This window comes from Schistocerca nitens, chromosome 1, assembly GCF_023898315.1.
Source record: "Schistocerca nitens isolate TAMUIC-IGC-003100 chromosome 1, iqSchNite1.1, whole genome shotgun sequence".
In the NCBI taxonomy this organism is placed as follows: domain Eukaryota; kingdom Metazoa; phylum Arthropoda; class Insecta; order Orthoptera; family Acrididae; genus Schistocerca; species Schistocerca nitens.
In genome coordinates, this window is record NC_064614.1 from 1,299,585,058 (window position 1) to 1,299,598,792 (window position 13,735).

Sequence of the window (13,735 nt, forward strand, 5' to 3'; positions counted from 1 at the left end):
TAATTTCATCTGTGTGCTTTGATAGTTCAGTTTATTGAGTTTCTGCATGTTAATTTAATATCTTCTTTGCATCAGAAAGTAAAAAGATTTTGTGACACATCACAAGTTCCTAATGAGGGGCGAATTATTTAGTCTCACCTGAGTGCTTCAGTAGCTAGGTTTTCGAATCTCTGCATATTAATCTAATTATTAGTCGCAGTTCCTGTGTTTTCATCAACGTCCACAGTAGAGTTCTGCAGCATGTGCTAATAGTCCGTTACTTGGGTAGTTTAGTTTTCCAAGGTCGTTAGTATGGATAGCGACTCTGATTGTTGTGTGCAGATGAGAGACGAGTTGGTGACACTTTGCTCTCAGCTCCAGGCTGTGATGGCTTCGGTTACACAGCTTAAAGCTGCAGTTGATGGGCACCACTGTTGTGGGCCAGCTGTGGAGATCCAAAAGTCGTCCAGCACATCCAAGTCCTCCAATAGGTCCAGCCCAGTTACTGCTTGCTATGAGATTGACCTCTCACCTGTGGTCGAGTGGCAGGTCGCCCTGGGGCATTGCAAGTGGCAAAAGACTTCCCAGAAAGCCGCAGGTAAGGCCTCCCCAGTTAGGCTGACAAATGGCTTCCAGGAGCTGTCTGTGGCTGACACTGTCGCCCAGCGAGATGCTGTCACCTGTCCTGTTTCAGAGGAAACCTCTCCACCTGCAAGATCCGGTCGATCACAGAGGGTGGGATTATTGATAGTTGCGAGCTCCAACATTAGGCGTGTTATGGGGCCCCTTAGGGACACGGCTGCCAAGGAGGGGAAGAAAGCCAATGTGCACTCCATGTGCACACCGGGTGGAGTCATTCCAGACATGGTATGGGTCGTTCCAGATGCCATGAAGAGCACAGGGAGCAGCCAACTGCAAGTGGTGGCTCAGATAAATATCAATGATGTGTGTCACTTTAGGTCGGATTCTTTCTGGTTTTGAGCAGCTAACAGAAGCTGTGAAGGCTGCCAATCTTGCCTGTGAGATGGAAGCAGAGCTGATCATTTGCAGCATAGTTGACAGGACCAACTGCGGACCTCTGCTACAGAGCCACATGGAGGGCCTCAATTAGAGGCTCAGACAGTTCTGCAACCTTGTACGCTGCAGATTCCTCGACTTGCACCATAGGGTGGTTGGGTTTCGGGTTCTGCTGAATGGATCAGGAGGCAGCTACACGGGTAGCAGGGGCTGTGTGGCATGGACTGGGAGGTTTTTTATGTTACAGGGTCTCGGCAAAACATAAAAAGGGCATCAGTCACAAAGGGTGCAAGCCGAACACTGGAAGAACATAGATACACAAACCATCGCTGTAACAGTTGTAAATTGTCGTAACTGTGTTGGAAAAGTAATAGAGCTGCAAGTGCTAATAGAAAGCACTGATGTTCAAACTTTATAGGCATTGAAAGCTGGCTAAAGCTGAAGATAAGTTCAGCCAAAATTTTTGTGATGAACCTCATGGTGTTTCAAAAGGATACGCTAAACACAGTTGGCAGCGACGTGTTTGTTGCTGTTAGAAGTAGTTTATCTTGTCACGAAATTTAAGTACATAGTTCCTGTGAGTTAGTATGGGTGGAGGTCATTGTTGGCAACCTGAACAAAATAATAATTGGATCCTTTTACCGACCTCCCAATTCAGATGATACAATTGCTGAAAGGTTCAAAGAAAACTTGAGTTTAATACCAAATGTACCCAACTCATACAATTCTAGTTGGTGGTGGCATTAATTTACCCTTGATATATTGGCAAAAATACATGTTTAATTATAAAGATATGCATAAAACATTATCTGAAATTGTGCTAAAAGCATTCTTTGAAAATGATTTTGAGCAGTTAGTCTATAAGCCCATGCGAATAGTAAATGGTTGTGAAAACACACTTGACCTCTTAGCAACAAATAATCCTGAGTTAATAACAAGGATCCAAACAGATACATGGACTAGTGAACACAGGGTTGTCATAGCAAGACTGAATATTGTAAACCCCAAATCCTCCAAAAATAAACAAAAAATATACCCATTCTAAAAAAGCAGATAAAATTTCACTTGACGCCTTCCTATGAGACAATCTCCACTCCTTCCAAATTAACAATGTAAGTGTAGACCAGATGTGGCTTGAATTCAAAGAAATATTATCGGTAGCAATTGAGAGATTTATACCAAATAAATTAAGAAACAATGGAGCTGATACGCCTTGGTACACAAAACGGGTCAGAAAACTGTTGCAGAAACAACGAAAAAAACATTTGAAATTTAAACAGACGCAAAATCTACAAGATTGGCGATCTTTTACAGAAGCTCAAAATTTAGCACTGAATGTGAGATGCTTATAATAGTTTCCACAATGAAACTTTGTCTTGAAACCTGGCAGGAGATCCACAGAGATGTTGATCGCGTGTGAAGTATGCTAGCAACAAGACACAACCGATGCCTTCTCTGCGCAATAGCAATGGAGATACTATCAAAGACAGTGCTGCCAAAGCGGAATTACTAAACACTGCCTTCTGAAATGCCTTCACAAAAGAAGATGAAGTAAATATTCCAGAATTTGAATTAAGAGTAGGTGCCAACATGAGTAATATAGAAGTGGATATCCTTGGAGTAGTGAAGCAACTTAAATCACATAATAAAAGCAAGTCTTTTGGTCCAGACTTTATACCAATTAGGTTCCTTTTGGAGTATGCTGATGCATTAGCTCCATACTTAACAACCACATACAATTGTTTGCTTGATGAAAGATCCGTACCCAAAGACCGGAAAGTTGCATAGATCACACCAATATTCAAGAAAGGTAGTAGGAGTAATCCACTAAATTACAGGCGCATATCATTAACATCGATATGCAGCAGGATTTTAGAACAAATATTGTGTTCGAACATTATGAATTACCTCGTAGAAAACTGTCTATTGACACACAGTCAACATGGGTTTAGAAATCATCGTTCCTGTGAAACACAACTAGCTCTTTATTCATATGAAGTGTTGAGTGCTACTGACAAGGGATTTCAGATCGATTCCATATTTCCGGATTTCTGGAAGGCTTTTGACACTGTACCACAGAAGCGGCTCATAGTGAAATTGCGTGCTAATGGAATATCGTCTCAATCTGAAGAGTAAGTATTCAACTGGTATTGATGATATTCCAGATTATATTATAAAAATAACAGCAAGACAAATACTTTCACCTTTATTGGACATATGCAATTCATCCTTATCATGTGGTGTCTTCCCTCAGCAACTGAAAATGGCAAAAGTAATACCCCTATATAAAAAAGGTGATCATCAATGTATGGGTAACTATAGGCCTGTGTCTCTATTGTCAGGGTTTTCGAAAATTATTGAAAAAGTGTTCCTTTCAAAACTAATTAATAATATTATTTCTGGATGTCAACATGGCTTCAGACCACAGAGATCAATTGAAACTGCCACTTTCAATCTGATAAACCATGTCTTAAATGCAGTGGACAACCACAGAAATATCTCAGGTTTATTCTTGGACCTAACAAAAGCTTTTGTTGTGATTGATCATTCTATACTCCTGAGGAAGCTCGAATGGTATGGTGTAAGAGGTGTGCCAAATCAGTGGATCAAATCATATTTGGAATATCATTCTCAGGTAACTGAAATTAAGTACACAGAAGGAAATGAACTCCAGGTATACATTTCATAACCATGTGGACTAACTCATGGTGTTCCACAGGGCTCCATTTTAGGTCCCTTTCTTTTTTTGGTCTACATTAATGATTTCCCATCACACGTTAGGGATTCTGAACCAGTACTGTTTGCAGATGACACCAGTCTATTGATTGAAGGGAAGAAAATCTTACTGCATCTGCAAAAGATATCACAAAAGAAGTGTCTGAATGGTTTACCAGAAACAGGATAGTAGTTAATCCCCAAAAAACGGTACTCATGAATTTCCACACTGATCAAAATAAAAATCTGGCACAACCTGTAATATGTATAGATAACTAAAACATTAGTTCTGTCAATGAAACTAAATTTCTTGGGATTCATATCCAGGAAAATCTTAAATGGAACACTCATATCACAGCCCTAAATTCAAAACTAGCAAAAATGAGCTATGTGGTAAGAATTCTCTGCAACAGTACTAGTGTAGAAACAGTTAGGGCTGTATACTTTGCTCGTGTACATTCAATACTGAAGTATGGTATCATTTTCTGGGGAAATGTACATCAGGCCATAACAGTTTTCAGGAAACAAAAGGCAATTATAAGAATAATGAAACAAGTGAGCAGCAGAAAATCATGCAAACCTTTCTTTAAAGATCTAAAGATCCTACCCCTTCCCTGCATTTATATACTGGAAGTAGTCACGCATGTCAAAAAAAGCATACTGAGAAAAGAAAATCTTTTTCCTCAAAACAAAAGTGTCCATGATTACAGTACCAGGTCAGACAGCGACTTACATGTCAATCACTGTAACACCACATTATGCCAAAAAGGTGTATATCATGCAGGAACAAAACTTTACAACAGATTACCAAGACATACAAAATCTCTTACTGAACTACAAAGCTTTAAAAAGTCTGTGACATCCTACCTTCTGAAAAACTGCTACTATTCAGTCTCACAGTATCTTATGCAAGAAAAAATGTAATTTGTATCTTCAATTGTAGAAATAAGTTATAAATATACAGTATTTCAAAAATTTGTAATTATTAACTGTATAGATCCAATTTGTCATAAAAATTTATAAAATTTATGTTTGATATTTGAAAATCCAATAGCTAAAAAGGTTTTCTGTCCAATATCCTGTGTACAATATATGTACTTAAAAAGAGATTTATATGGACAAATAAATAAATAAATATGTGCAGGGATTCATGACTTCTTGTCAGAGAGAACACAGTTCACAGTAACTGATGGAAAGTCATCAAGTAAAACAAAAGTGATTTCTGGTGTTCCCCAAGGTAGTGTTGTAGGTCCTTTGCTGTTCCTTATTTATATAAATGATTTGGGAGACAATCTGAGCAGCCGTTAGGTTGTTTGCAGATGACGCTGTCGTTTATCAACCAGTAAACTCATCAGAAAATCAAAACAAATTGCAAAACGATTTAGAAAAAATGTATGTATGGTGTGAAAATTGGCAATTGATCCTAAATAACGAAAAGTGTGAGGTCATCCACATGAGTGCTAAAAGGAATCTGTTAAATTGCGGTTACACGATAAATCAGTCAAATCTACAGACTGTAAATTTAATTACATATCTAGGAATTACAATTACGAACAACTTAAATTAGAAGGAACACACAGAAAATGTTGTGGGGAAGGCTAACCAAAGACTGCGTTTTATTGACAAGACTCCTAGGAAATGTAACAGATCTACTAAGATGACCATCTACACTACGCTTGTTCGACCTCTTTTAGAATACTTCTGTGTGGTGTGGGATCCTTACCAGTTAGGACTGACAGAGTACATCGATAAAATTCAAAGAAAGGCAGCACGTTTTGTATTATCGCGAAATATGGGAGAGAGTGTCACAGAAATGACACAGGATTTGGGCTGGAAATCATTAAAAGAAAGGCGTTTTTCATTGCGATGGAATCTTCTCACAAAATTCCAACCACCAACTTTCTCAGCGGAATCCAAAAATACACCAACCTACATTGGGTGGAATGATCACCATGATAAAATAAGGGAAATCAGAGCTCGTACGAAAGATATAGGTGTTCATTCTTCCCGCGCGCTATACGAGATTGGAATAACAGAGAATTGTGAACGCTCTGCCAGACCTTGAATGTGATTTGCAGAGTATCCATGTAGATGTAGATGTTGATGTAAGTCATCAGAACAGTAATTGCATTACTGTTTTCTTCTGTATGGATACATTAGGTACCAATATTAGAGAAGGAAAGTTGCTACTCACCATATAGCGGAGATGCTGAGTCGCGACAGGCACAACAAAAAGATTCACACAATTATAGCTTTCAGCCATTAAGGCCTTTGTCAGCAACAGACACACATACATACAGTAAAGGCTGTCCTTCCTACAAACTGCACTGACATAATGTTTCTTTTATTGTTGTCATTGAAGGTAGGTGAAATGGTACGCAGTCAGTGGAACTGTACAGAGAGCGATATTCTCCACAATGGTTGTTTTCTCATCTTGTTATGACGCTTCAGGAAACGGGAAGTTTCAACCCACGACAATGCAATTGTCATAGCACTTGCACAGACAAAGCTGCCAAAGTTACTGTTATCGCTTGTGCTGCTATAAATCCACATGTGAGCACCAGACAGCTTGAACACCAGACTGGCATTCCTAAAACCACCGTATATCATATTCTTACATGTCACCGGTTCCATCCTTACCATGTACACCTACATCCAGAATTGCAAGGGAATGATTTCCAGAACTGTGTACAGTTCTGTCCGTGGGCACAGCAACAAATCATCACCAACCCAAACTTCTCCTCCAATGTTCTATTTACCATTGAATGTTCCTTCTCAAACAAAGGACAGATAAATAGCAGGAACCTGCATTATTGGTCCAGTGACAACCCCCAATGGCTTAGACAGGTAGAACATCAGCATCAAAGGAGAATTAACGTCCGGTGTGGGATGCTTGGTACCACAATTATTGACACTTATTTCATCAATGGTAGTCTAAACAGCACAGCTTATGCCAACTTCCTCAGACAAACTCTTCCTCCTCTTCTGGATGAACTGCTGCTAAGAACCAGAATGCTTATGTGGTATCAACATGATGGATGTCCAGTACACAATGCTTTGCGTGCATGTCGTGTTCTGAACCAACGGTATCCTGCCAAATGGATTGGCCGAGGAGGAACAGTTACTTGGCCTGCTAGGTCTCCTGATTTAAATCCTCTGGACTTTTTTATTTGGGGATGCATTAAAGACATTGTCTACCACAATATTCCAACTCCAGAGGACATGCAGGAACATATCATGCTTGCTTATAATTCTCTTCAGTAGGCAACACTGGAAGTAGTATATAATTCTTTCATTCAAGAAGTGCACCAGTGTATCGGTGTCCAGGGTCACCACTTTGAGCACCTTTGATTATTTTACTCCTGGGAAATGGTACAGGAGAGTCAAAGTCAATTTTGTGTTATGTTTTTACTTGGTTTTAATTTGTTTTCTGACAACCAGCAAGTGGACAAGTTTGTGATCCCTGGCTCAAAGTCAATGTTGAGTTATTTAATTAATAATGTTGTGTTTCTGTGAATGGTACACTGTGATACATTTTTGAATAAATGAATTACTGAATAAAAAATACGGGGTGCCATTTAAAAAAGTCATACCGCTGTTCATATCTTTGTAAAAAACAAAGCTACAATGAAGGCAATCATAATGATTGATGTCCCCTTGACGGCTAAAGAATATTTGCTTGAAACATTTTGTAATTTGCATCTGGACAAACAGATATTTAGGGTGGTCAAGATAAAATGGGACACCTTGTATATATAAAATTTTATACGTATATACAAAATTCTTGCTTGGTCATTGTATCTTCTTTGAGGAAGCCACATCTGACGTATCACAGTCTTTTTACATATTGTAACAATAGAGTTTATTGGCTTTCCACCACAGCATCTTTATGTGATATATCTAATGTGTGTATATACAGTGTCAAAACAGATGACAGATGATTTCAATATATATAAATGTTATCAAACTAATACAACTGACTCTACTGAATTGTTTTTGTTGATGCATACAAGATCATTTGTCTACAAAAGAAACATAAAAACTGATAATAAAGATAAATGCTAATATAAAAGTTGTGTCTACTTACCTGATGCAATTTGAACTTGCAGCTTTTAAGAAACAAAGCAAAATGATATGAATGATTTAATTAGAAGAATACTTAATTAATGAAAAAAGAAATGCAAATATGAACTGTGTTCAACTATATGAACGAAAAAGATAAATCCTATTATAATATTTAATGTTTCAATTACAGTTACTTAATAAATAAAAACACACTTACTCATTTATAAGCGATGGCATGTGTGAGGGTACAGAATTTTTGTGTAGTTAAATTTAGGATTTTCCCCTCGAGTTTTCCGTACCATCGTCATCTATAAATGAGTAAATGCATTATTTATTAATTTCATGTTACGAGTTTATGCACTTTAAACAATACAACCCCATACAAATATAAGTATTTGTTTGTGTTATATTATTATTTGTTGGAATCTCTCCTTGGGCAATGTGCAGTGGCCAGAGTTTGCCAGACACAAATGCACACACACACACAGGTTGATTAGGAACAGTCTGAAAAGCGTATAAGCATGTTGCAGGGTAGGTTGCAGCGAGAAAAAAATTCAATATGTTGCCCTGTTTCCAAGTTAATTAGCATTGAAGTTAGCCAATTAGGCCACTCTGTGTGCGAATTCAAGCAGCCTGCCAGAGACAGTGTCTCCAAAAGTTCTGCATTTGGTTTCCTAAAACTGAACAAGAGAGAGTAATACAAAATAGGTTTGAACTTGAGCCAAAGGCTGAGCAGTCTCATGTGGTATCATTTGCACTATGAGGATACCTGACACTAATTGTGTATAGCAGGCCACTTGAATTTATGTGCACAATGGCCTGACTAGCTAACTTCAATGCTAATTAACTCGGAAATGATGCAACATATAATTTTTTTAACAGTTATTTCTCAGCACAACCTACCCTCAACACCCTCTCAAGCTTTTCAGACTGTTCCTGACCACTTTGTATTTTCAAGAATGTATAACTCAAGTCTCATAAAAAAGCTGTTAGTTTCTCTCGGTGTAATTCCGATATCCACATTGAAAGCACAACTGTATATGACAATGTAATAAATGGCCATGGTTATATAATCCAGTGGACAATTATTTCCATAATAAGGAAAAGTACAATAATAAAGAAGATAATGAAACTAATATACTTCAAGACTATATTATGATTTTGTCACTCATAACCCTCTCTCTCTCATCTCTATCAAGAGTAATTTGAGGGCTGTGCATTATTGGGACATGATCCTTGAATCTATTGCCAACACTTCAGCCGATTGGTTCATCTTTCAAGGAGATAACACACAAATACACTGCACACAGAACAACATTGCTCCGAGAGGTTAAATCAACTGAATGCAATGGCCTGCAGTATTTGCTAATAAGAGCCATGTTCACCACACTTGGGATCAAACTTAACAGGGAGTGCATCATTGCAGGAATCTTTGTCACACACTGTATGGGCTCAGGAGTGCTGCAATCAAGGAGCAGGGCAGACTTCAGCAGCAACATCTTAACCACTTTGTGGACAGCAGGTCAAGGAGGATTCAAGCATGTTACAATGCATAAAGGGGAGCAAAATGGTGCTGAAGGTTATCCAGCAGCTAATTTTGATTTCACAGGTCTGCTATTTCAAACAGACTGTCTTTGTGCTGGTAATCACCTTACTTTTATTGAACACTGAAGTTGTTTTTTATCTTCATTATTACTTATTTTATTATTATCTATTTTTTAATTTAATTTTATTTTATTATTTATTTTTGAATACTGTAAGCTTATCCTGTACCCTTATACTGTAGAAGAAGAATGGGTAGCTTTGAGACATGAAATGGTGAAGGCAGCAGAGGATCAAGTAGGTAAAAAGGCCAGAGCTAGTAGAAATCCTTGGGTAACAGAAAATATATAGAATTAAATTGATGAAAGAAGAAAATATAAAAATGCAGTAAATGAAGCATGCAAAAAGGAATACAAACATCTCAAAAATGAGATTGACAGGAAGTGCAAAATGGCTATGTAGGGATGGCTATAAGACAAATGAAAGATCATAGTAGCATGTGTATGATAGATAAAAGAGACCTTTGGAGAAAAGAGAATCACCTGTATGAATACCAAGAGCTCAGATGGAAAATCAGCCCTAAGCAAAGAAGGGAAAGCAGAAAGGTGGAAGGAGTATATAGAGGGTCTATACATGGGGGATGTACTTACGGGCAATATTATGGAAATTGAAGAGAACATTGATGAAGATGAAATGGGAGGTATGATACTGCATGAAGAATTTGACAGAGCACTAGAAGACCTAAGGCGAAACAAGGCTCCAAGAGTAGACAACATTCCATTAGAACAACTGATAGCCTCGGGAGAGCTAAACAAATCTCTAACCATCTGGTGAGCAAGATGTATGAGACAAGTGAAACACTGTCAGACTTCAAGAAGAATATAATAATCTCAATATATAGAATTCCAGGGACATCAACAACAGAACCATTCTTATCTAAGCTTCAAATTATGCTAGAAGACCTTTGTAGAGACAAAAAGAAAAAAGTTCTAATAGTTGCTGATTTTAATATTGATATAACACGTGATAGCAGCTACGCTTCAAGATTCAATGACTTAGTAAAGAAAAATGGTTTCAAATTTCTTTGAATCTACCAGAGGCAATGGCCAAATCAGCAACGTGTATTGACAATGTTCTAACTAATTATCTACATGAAGATGTGTATAAATTTTGTATAGAATTAGGTATTTCACATCATTGTGCATTGTTCATTGAGCTGCCACAGACAGAAAGGAACATTTCACACATGAGAAGTCACATGAGTAGGAACTTTAGCAAAGAAAACATGCTAACATTTAGTGAGAAGCTAAAAGAAAAAAAACATGGCCTTTTGCTCACTGTAGCTCAAGTGATAAAAACTTTGAGAAATTCATAAATTGGTGTCTTTAAGGAAACATTTCCACCTAGACTCTGCAGCAATAAAATAACAAATAAATTGAAGTGGGTTACCCAGGGCATAAAAATTTCCTGTGTAAGGAAAAGGCAACTGCACAGAGAACTAAAATGTAATAAAGATATTGATCTCATTAAATATGTTAGACTCTTTAAAACCATATTTAAAAGAGTTGTCAGGGCAGCAAAACAACTGGCAAATAACAGGCTAATTTTAAATCAAAAAAATTAGACAAAGGCTGTGTGGTCAATCATTAAATCTGAAATAGGTGTTAAAGCCAGTAACCAATAAATTTCAAAAATTGACATTGAAGGAAATACTAACAGATTATCACAACAAAGTAAATCCCTTTTCCTTAGGTGAAAACTCTGAAAACTTTACAAAATTCTTAAAAGTTTCTGTGGAGGATGTAGAAAATGCTAGTCTAACATTAAGAAACAAAAAATCTGCAGGTGGGGATGGAATACCAAACAAAGTTATGAAAGTGGTACACAACAGAATTGCAAACCCACTAGCTCGAACAATAAATCAATGTTTTGAAGAGGACTGTTTCCCAGAGGTACTGAAATATGCTGAAGTCAAACCACTCTTCAAGAAGGGATCAAGAGAGATCATGGGAAATTATCGCCCTAGCTCGATTCTCCCAGTCCTACCTAAAATATTTGAAAAACTTGCTGTTGCACAAATCCAAAACTTTACTGCAAAATATTCTGTTATTCTAAACAATCAATTTGGTTTTCAGCAGGGAAAAAACACCATAGATGTAGTAAACAGTTTCACTGGGAAAATAAGTACATCATCAGACAAGAGAAATAAGGTGGCAGGAATTTTCTACAACCTCACACAGGCATTTGATTCTGTAAACCAGGCATTGGTTGTGAATAAACTTGAAAATACAGCATTAACAGCAGTGCCCTACAGTGGCTTAAATCCTACTTATCAAACAGAAAGCAAAGAGTTAGCATCTCTTCAAATGGCGCATGTTATTTTTCTGACTGGAAAAATATATCTCAAGGTGTTCCATAAGGCTCCATATTAAGCCCAGTCCTATTTCTCTTCTATGTAAATAAATTAACATTAAATATCAGCTCCCCATCAGTTCTGTTTGCAGATGATACTTCTGTCTTAGTTGAACATCAGGATTTGGAAAAAATTCCCAAATTAGTGATCAGAACCCGCAGTACCTTAGAAACTTGGTTTCAGCTAAATGGGTTGAATCTAAACATATATACGACTCAAACGATGCAGTTCAAAACCAAACAGTCAAAATGTGAGCAGATTAAGATTGTACATAACAACCAAGAAGTAGAAGAAGTTGACTCAGTCAAATTCTTAGGTTTAAATGTACGAGGGTAGTTCAATAAGTAATGCAACACATTTTTTTCTGAAACAGGGGTTGTTTTATTCAGCATTGAAATACACCAGGTTATTCCCCAATCTTTTAGCTACACAACACTATTTTTCAACGTAATCTCCATTCAATGCTACGGCCTTACGCCACCTTGAAATGAGGGCCTGTATGCCTGCACGGTACCATTCCACTGGTCGATGTCGGAGCCAACGTCGTACTGCATCAATAACTTCTTCATCATCCGCGTAGTGCGTCCCGCGGATTGCGTCCTTCATTGGGCCAAACATATGGAAATCCGACGGTGCGAGATCGGGGCTGTAGGGTGCATGAGGAAGAACAGTCCACTGAAGTTTTGTGAGCTCCTCTCGGGTGCGAAGACTTGTGTGAGGTCTTGCGTTATCATGAAGAAGGAGAAGTTCGTTCTGATTTTTGTGCCTATGAACACGCTGAAGTCGTTTCTTCAATTTCTGAAGAGTAGCACAATACACTTCAGAGTTGATCGTTTGACCATGGGGAAGGACATCGAACAGAATAACCCCTTCAGCGTCCCAGAAGACTGTAACCATGACTTTACCGGCTGAGGGTATGGCTTTAAACTTTTTCTTGGTAGGGGAGTGGGTGTGGCGCCACTCCATTGATTGCCGTTTTGTTTCAGGTTCGAAGTGATGAACCCATGTTTCATCGCCTGTAACAATCTTTGACAAGAAATTGTCACCCTCAGCCACATGACGAGCAAGCAATTCCGCACAGATGGTTCTCCTTTGCTCTTTATGGTGTTCGGTTAGACAACGAGGGACCCAGCGGGAACAAACCTTTGAATATCCCAACTGGTGAACAATTGTGACAGCACTACCAAAAGAGATGTCAAGTTGAGCACTGAATTGTTTGATGGTGATCCGTCGATCATCTCGAACGAGTGTGTTCGCACGCTCCGCCATTGCAGGAGTCACAGCTGTGCACGGCCGGCCCGCACGCGGGAGATCAGACAGTCTTGCTTGACCTTGCGGCGATGATGACACACGCTTTGCCCAACGACTCACCGTGCTTTTGTCCACTGCCAGATCACTGTAGACATTCTGCAAGCGCCTATGAATATCTGAGATGCCCTGGTTTTCCGCCAAAAGAAACTCGATCACTGCCCGTTGTTTGCAACGCACATCCGTTACAGACGCCATTTTAACAGCTCCGTACAGCGCTGCCACCTGTCGGAAGTCAATGAAACTATACGAGACGAAGCGGGAATGTTTGAAAAGATTCCACAAGAAATTTCCGGTTTTTTCAACCAAAATTGGCCGAGAAAAAAAAAATGTGTTGCATTACTTATTGAACTGCCCTCGTAGATAAAAATTTGAGCTGGTAGGCACACATTGAATACCTAGCAAACAAACTGAGCAGCTTTGCATTTGCATTCCAAATATTATCAACTGCATCTGACATGGACACACAAAAAGCAGCATATACAAGCTACTTCAAATCCATTATTAGGTATGGTATTGTTTTTTGGGGTAACTCGACATAGTGCAGATACTAAAACTGCACGAAAAAAAAAATCATTCGAAATATGTGCACTGCAAGTCACAAAGAGCCATGTCAACCATTATTTAGAAAACTTAAGATATTAACTCTGCCGCCCTTATACATACATGAGATTATTATATTTTTGTATGCTAGAC

General features: G+C 38.3%; 1 protein-coding gene across 9 annotated transcripts in view; it reads right to left on the reverse strand.

Moving 5' to 3' along the window:
- LOC126202321 (uncharacterized) overlaps positions 1-13,735 on the reverse strand; it is a 179,980-nt gene that overhangs the window by 77,219 nt on the left and 89,026 nt on the right. Inside the window, exon 4 of one of the 9 annotated variants that reach the window (XR_007540190.1) lies at positions 7,994-8,084. The exons of the other annotated variants lie outside the window; for them this stretch is intronic. The gene's annotated coding sequence lies outside the window, so the exon portion shown is untranslated. The remainder of the gene's footprint in view (positions 1-7,993; positions 8,085-13,735) is intronic. 9 annotated transcript variants of the gene reach the window in all.